Here is a 7,668-nt window from a genome sequence, read left to right as displayed (position 1 = left end):
TAATATTGCTATTTTCCCAAGAAAGAGGGCTTCCTCCAAGAGTAGTATGGGTTAGCAGGCTACGGAAAGACCAGTGAGCCAGAGACAGGTAAGACAGGAGCCTGCCATGTGCTTCTGCAACCCAAGACAGGCCTGGTCTAATTATATTGAAAAGAGGGAGCTGTTGGGGGCTGCAGACCCCTGGTCCCTTGACTTTCTTTGCCTGCCTCAGACCCTTTGCCTACTGGAGTGAACTGAGCAAAATAACTTGTTTACCTGTGCCTGCAGCTGCTCTGAGCATGAGACCTTGATGGCAGAAGAGTGGTTTCTGGTGGGCCTGCAACTGAAAGACCCTGAGAGCTGGAGCATGGCCAGAGCCTATGTAAACTGCCCCTGAGCACAATAAAGTTGGCGTTCTTGTATCAAGGGTGGCCCATGTCCCCTGTGTCTGTCTCTGTTTGTATGTCTTTGTGTTTTTAAGTCTCCAGCCCTTTTCCCAGCTCACGGACTGACCTGTAGTGGCACGGGCGCTACACTTCTGCCTCCTGAGTGCTGGGATTAAAGTTGTGCAACACCACTGCCCCTTCCCTTACAGAAAGCCCTGATCAGGTCCAGTATGCTGGCTGTGTTCGGTTTACTTCTTTCTCCCTGCTCTGGACTCTTGCTAATGTCTCTGGCTGTTTTCTCTCTCTCATCTCCAGTAAAAACCTCTCCTTTAGCTGGGCGGTGGTGGTGCACACCTTTAATCCCAGTGCTCGGGAGGCAGAGGCAGGTAGATCTCTGTAAATTCAAGGCCAGCCTGGTCTACAAAGTGAGTTCCAGGACAGCTAGGGCTCATACTCAGAGAAATCCTGTCTCGGAGAAAGAAAAAAAAAGAAAAAGAAAAAAGAAAAACAAACAAACAAAAATCTTACAAAACCTTCTCCCTTAACCACGCCATGGAGCAATCATGGTGTGAGTTTATACAGGTTATCTTTGTTATTTTCCCACCACACAGGCCAGGTTAGCTAGCCTGTGAGCTTCTGGGTTCTTCTGTCTCCACCTCCCACTTCTCCTCGGTGCTGGGAGTATAGCCACTCATGTTACACATCCCACTGTTATGTGGATTCTGGGGATTCAGAACTTGGGTCCTCCCGCTTGTGTGACAAGAGTGTCACTCTGAGATTGAGTCCCACCCTATCCCCAGTCCAGCATTGGAGACTGGGATTTCACATGCATGTGTGTGTGCACACACACACACACACACACACACACACACACACACACACCTCTCCCTTTAGAGATGGTGGTGGCCCAGGCTGGACAAATACTGAGGCAAAGTCCTCTAGCAGACGGAGCCCAGATCTAAATGCACCTCCAGGCTCTGGGGAGTTTCCACCATCTTTCTGCTTCCTCCCCATGACCTACAGGAGTGGTGGCATGTTGAAGGGGGAGGTCACAGGTGGGAAGAAGCCCTTCCCAATCTTAGTGTGTGGTGTCTGTCCTCTCAGGATGAAGTAGAGCTCTTCCCTGAACCTACCCCACAACACTCCTTGAGTGAGTCTGAAGGCGGGACTGTTGGGGTTAACAAGGTCCAGAGACCCAGCTCTCCTTGGAGTGCTGGATTCTACCCAGCCAAGTGCCAGGCCCATGGATGCTTGGTTCTGCAACTCAGTGGGGCTCTTTATTGCTGGGGCTTAGAGAGGGGCTGACAACAGACTCCTGAGGAAGAATCCATTCTCTGGCTTCAGGGCTGGCCAGGGCTGGTTCCTGTTGCTGTGAGACACTATCTTCTGGGAACAAGGTAGCTGCTGGCAACGATACAGGAGGTTCAAGGGAGAAGCGCTGGACAGAAGCCCTCTTCAGTTTAAGAGCCAAGGTATCCTTCTGGGTGTCCTCTGCCTCCTCCCTGGTGACCCCTGCTTCCTCCTGAGTGACCCCTGCTTCCTCCTGAGTGACCCCTGTTTCCTCCTGGGTGACCCCTGCTTCCTCTTGGGTGTCCTCTGCTTCCTCTTGGGTGTCCTTTGCTTCCTCTTGAGAGACTTCAGCTGTCTCCTGGGAGAGTCTAAAGTCCTTCAGAGTGAGCAGAGTTCCCTCCAGGTTCTTGTACAATGAGGTAGGCTGAGACAAAGGGTTTCAGGGCCTGAGGTGAGTGGCTGGCCAGGACTACCTTCAGCCCCAGGAGCAAAGGGGTGAGACTGAGGGCAAGGAGGAGCCAAGGCAAAAGTGTAGCTCTGGGGCTGGGAGGCTCACCAGGTTTTGTAGCTTCTCTTCAAGGGCCAGGTTGTCCTTTTGGTTAGCGTTCAATGCCTCCTGAAGCCTAGGGTAAAGGACAGGCTCCCTGAGCCCCAAGTTCTTTTCCCAGTCAACCCTTCCATACACAGACTTCCTGCATCAGCTCCGTTAGCTGGAGCCTCCTTAGGAGGCTGAGCTTACCCACATCACCGTCGCAGAAGGAACTGTTCCTTTCATATATCATGTATTAGCTGCCTTGTCTTTCTTTCCTTTTTTGTTTGTTTTTGGTTTTATCTTTTTTTGGTTGTTGTAGAGACAAGGTCTCATTATGTAGCCCTGGCTGGCTTAGAACTCACAAGACTGGACTCAAACACACAGAGAACTGCCTGCCTCGGCCTCCTGGTGCTGGGATGGAAAGGTATGGGCCACCATGCCTAGCATTCTCGTTTATTTATTTACTTTAAAAAATGTATGTGCACTGGTGTTGAGGCTGTCACATCCCCTGGAAGTTATGGACAATTGGACCCAGGTCCTCCGGAAGAGCAGTCAGTAGTACTCTTTTTTTTTTTTTTTTTATTTATTTATTTATTATGCATACAATGTTCTGTCTGCGTGTATGGCTGAAGGCCAGAAGAGGGCACCAGACCTCACTACAGATGGCTGTGAGCCACCATGTGGTTGCTGGGATTGAACTCAGGACCTTTGGAAGAGCAGGCAATGCTCATAATCACTGAGCCATCCCTTACACCACCCAGCATTTTCTATAAGATCTATTTATTTCTACTGGGTGGTGGTGGCTCAGGCCTTTAATCCCAGCACTCAGGAGGTGGAGGCAGGTGGATCTCTGTGAGTTCCAGGATAACCAAGGCTACAGAATGAAACCCTGTCTCAACCCCTCCCCCCCAATTTATTTTTGCTTTTGCTCATTTCTAGTTTATAATTATGAATGTTTTGCCTGCTCCTGTGCCTGGGGCCCTTAGAAACCAGAAGAAGTCGTTATGATGACCCTCTGGGACTAGAGTCATATACAGTTGTGAGCGTCTGTGTGGATGCTGGAATCTACACCTGGGTTCTATTTATTTAGAGACAGGGTTTCTCTGTGTAACAGTTGTAGCTGCCCTGGAATTCACTTTGTAGACCAGGCTGGCCTTGAACTCACTGAGATCCACCTGCCTCTGCCTCCCAAGTGGTAGGATTAAAGGTGTGTGCCACCACCGGCCGGCAATTATTTTTATTTCATTTTAAGTAATTAATTTTGAGCCAGACTCTCACATCACCAGGCTAGCCACTACCTTACTGTAGAGACAAGGATGACCTTGAACTCTTGACCTTCTACTTCCACCCCACCTGCTGAGATCAGGGCTCACACCACCACTTTTAGTTTATGTGATACTAGCTTCCTGAAAGGCAAAAGCTCAACCAGCTTAGCTACATCCTCAACCCTTATTTGTTATTTATTCCTAACATGGTCTCATGTAGCCCAGGCTACATCTTCTAGAAAGAATGATGTTGAACCCCTGGTCTTCTTGCTTCCACCTCCAAATGCTGGAGTTGCTGTTGTGTGCCCACACCCAACTCTTCTTTAGCAAGAGACAGGCTGCTCATCACCTGGGCTGGGCCATGAGTCCTCAGGTCTCCATGGGGCAGAGCAGAAGACTGGCTATCTCTTTGAGCTGTGTCAGGGCTGGTTCAGGACTCTATGGCAGCGGGTTGGTGAGTTTATGGATCAGTCCTGCCTAAGAGCTCAGTGCCAGCAGCGTGTGAGTGGGAACCTGGATTGCTCAGATCCATGGTTAAAGAAAGGCAGGAAGCCCTGGAGGAGAGGCATCACTTATACCCACTCCGTTACCAGGCAGAAGTGAGCAGCCCCCAGGCTCTGCTGCCTGACATCACAGAACGGAACCCTCCACAGCCAGCTACCTATATCGTTCCTTGACAGCTAAAGGTAAGAATCCTCAACATGCTAGACTCCTGCCACACAGCCAAAGCTGTGGTCAGTAACCAGCGGGACAGATCCTGATCCTGTAGGATACTTCTGCTTGGGAGGTGAGGGCCCTGCTGGCAAGCAAGTTATCTAGAGTGGGACAGAATAAAGACAAAAGAGAACACAGGCAGGGCCTTCAGGGCAAGGGACGAGCTGAAAACACAGTACTAGCCCAAACCAGAGCTGGCTTCACAGTCCTGTCCTGCAAACTTCACCCCACATGTCCCTGGAGCTCACCTCTCACAGTCCCTCTGCAAATCTTGTATCTCCTTTGAAGTCCTCTTAGGGCCCCAGTCTTCCTGACTCACGAACCGGCTCTCCAGGGTCTCAGTGTCCCTGGGGAGGTGAGAGCAGCCCTCAGGGCCTGAAGGTCAGTTGTTAGTTCCCAGTCTGAGACCCAGCTCCATCAGTCCTGTGTGGGCCTTCCTGTGGTTCAGCCCAAAGCTTAAACCTGGCACAGGTGTGAAAGGGTGTGGTGGTGGGGGGAAGGGGTTGTTCTCCCCCTCCCCCAGGTAATACCCACCCACTCACAGAAACACAGCCATGCAGGCAGCCTTACGATGATTCAGCATCTTTGGGCTCAGGAGTGTTGAGGAGTGTGAACAGGAATGTGACAGTGGGTTCCGACTGCAGGTCCATCCTTGACTCCAGAGACGGCTTTGCAGAGAAGGTGACTTGGTGACTGAAGTGACATGAGGCTTCCAACCCACAGGTCTAGTCCTCCCTCCCCTCCTTGCCCTTCCCATCTCTCTGCTTTATAGGAATTTGGTCTCTGTGCCCCTCAGCTTATGGGGAGGAAGCAGTGGAAAGGACAAGGCAAATGAGAGTTTTCTCCTAGGAGGCCCTCTGGCTGGGGAAGAACCCGAGATGCTCCAGCAGTTAGAGGCTGCAGCAAGAGGGAGGAACTTGAGGATCGGGACTACAGGTCTTGGCCCAGGCTAAGGAAGAATTTCTGTAGCCCACCTCTCTCCCTTGCCTTCTGTCTTAGGATCAGCAGTAAATGAGGGAGCCCCCAGGGCTTGCTGTCACCTCCACGCTGGGCTCCCTGGAGTCCCCAGGTTCTTCTAGCTGTGGCTCTGGCTCTGGCTCTGGCTCTGGCTCAGCAGGCTGCATGGCTGCTCTCAAGGCCTGCTTGGGATGGACACTCAATTTGCCTGTGGAAGACTGAGGGAGACAGACCTGCTTGGTGACCCGCTTACCCCAGAACCCCCAGGCTAGTATTGTCAGACCATGGTCAAGCCAAGATGGTAAAACCCTCAGCAAATACAATACAGGATGCCCAGTGTTGATGGTTAATATCGTCACCTTGACGATCTAGAATCACCTAGGAGACACAACTCCTGGCATATTGCTGAAGAAATTTCTACGTTGGGTAAATTGAGGAAGACCCACCCTAGATATGGCTGTCACCATTCCAGGGGCTGCTGGGGTCCTAGTAAGGATGAAAAGCAGAAAGAGAACTGAGCACTGGCACTCATCTGGCTCTGCAGCACCAGGCACTGTGCAAAGGCACCGTGCCCAGACTCCTTAAGCTCCTGTTGCCATGACCTCCCCACCATGTTGGACCACATCCTCAAGCTGTGAGCCAAGATGGCCCTTCCTTATTTGAACCGTGTTTGTTTTAGGTGTCTTGTCACACGCGGAGAAAAGTGATCAACACATAGTTTTCAGTTTTTTAAAACGTTTATTACCACTGTGCATCTGTGCACGGTCCTCATGTGGAGGTCAGCAGATGGCTCTCAGGAGCCAGTTCTTCTACCTTTGATGTTAAGGAACAAGCCTGGGTTGCCAGCCTTGTCTAGCAGAGGTTTGTACCCAGTCATCTCAGGGACCCACGGCCCGGCCATCTGCAGGATGTAAATCCAATTACAACCCCAAAGTGAATACTTTAGGCACAGGTGTAGTCTTTTTTTTTTTTTTTTTTTTTTCGAGACAGGGTTTCTCTGTGGCTTTGGAGCCTGTCCTGGAACTAGCTCTTGTAGACCAGGCTGGTCTCGAACTCACAGAGATCCGCCTGCTTCTGCCTCCCGAGTGCTGGGATTAAAGGCGTGTGCCACCATCGCCCAGCCCAGGTGTAGTCTTAGTACATAGTGGGCAGAGGCAGGAGGGTCAAAAATTTAAGACCAGCCAGGTGGTGGTGGTGCATGACTTTAATCCCAGCACTCAGGAGGTGGAGGCAGAGACAGAGGTAGATGGATTGCTGGGATCGCCACTAAATCCACCATTGGTTTTGCTTTTGCTCACCTGCAGCTATGGTAAAATCGCCAGGTGAGAAACAGGACATACAAATTTCAGGTACTGAATTTTTATCATGTAAGTGGTACTGGAGATCAAACCCAAGGGTCCACGTGTGCTAGGCAAGCACTCTATCACATCCCAAACACAACAGCATTGCAGGGACTTCACTTACATAAAACTGTGTGTGTTTGCTCTTGTCTTTGGGAGTCTGCTCTTGCCCAGGCTGATCTCAACTCATCACACATGGAGCGTGGCTCCTGCTCCTCCCACCTCTACCTCCCAAGCAGGGACTTCACCTGTGCAGCTGGCTGATACCTTGTTTTCTACCCCCACCTCATTTCCTCACTCAGAACTATAGGGGTTATTTCTTTTTAACAGAATTGCAAACCTGTCCCCACTGCCGTGTGTTGTAGTGGGGTGAACATTAGAATGAACAGATGTTTTCTAGAAACACTTTGACCTTGGAGAAATCCTTGCAGAAAACAGTGGCTATTTTCCATGATTTGTATGTAGAAGTTTTGCTGAAGGAGATTGACACCATCCTATGACTTTGGTCACAAGACACTGATGTGGGATGTCCTTCTGTATATGTGTTGCTTTTATTGGTGGATGAACAAAGCCGTTTGGTCCAATGAGTTAACAGAGTAAAGCCAAGCAAGAAATCAAAACAGAGCTAGAGAGTAGGTAGAGTCAGGAAGATGATTCTGGAACCTTAGTGGTAGGCCTCATCCTCATGGTGATACAGATTAGTCCATCTACAAGTCACCCGGGGTGAGGCTCCTGTATCATTGTGTATTGCAAACAATACATAATAAAGGACTAGAGTCATGGGGGCATGGGACGCCTCCTTCAGTAAGACATGTGAATTAGATGAGGAACCTTGGCATGAAGAAATACTTTGTGTAGTTTTCAATACACCTTTGTACAGTTGTTTAGGATTCAGTTCAGAGACTAGACCTTCCTGCTGCCATACAGGCCTTAAGATTTCATCTTGGAGTTCCTTCTTTCTCCAGCCATCCCCAGCTACACAATGCACCCTGACAGTTGTGCTCTTACCCATGAATGTTCCTACAAGTTCCTCATCCACTGCCAACTTGTTCTGCCCACTTTTCCTGCTGAGCAAGCATACCTCTCAGGACCCTGTTCATGGTGGTACTGGTGGGCTTACTCTGAGGGTGTAGCATGAGATGTCCCATCTATTGGGATGGAAGCAGCATTTCCCCAACTTTCCCCCCTCAGCATTAAGTCTGAAG

The 7,668-nt window shown here is 50.2% G+C and overlaps 1 pseudogene; it reads right to left on the bottom strand.

Moving 5' to 3' along the window:
* Positions 1 to 1,825: 1,825 nt before the first annotated feature.
* Positions 1,826 to 7,668, bottom strand: part of LOC113456531 — a 7,929-nt pseudogene continuing 2,086 nt past the window's right edge.

Source organism: Microtus ochrogaster, chromosome 8, assembly GCF_000317375.1.
Source record: "Microtus ochrogaster isolate Prairie Vole_2 chromosome 8, MicOch1.0, whole genome shotgun sequence".
In the NCBI taxonomy this organism is placed as follows: Eukaryota; Metazoa; Chordata; class Mammalia; order Rodentia; family Cricetidae; genus Microtus; species Microtus ochrogaster.
The sequence above is the reverse complement of the archived record's forward strand: the minus strand, read 5'-3'. Positions and strand labels throughout refer to the sequence as shown.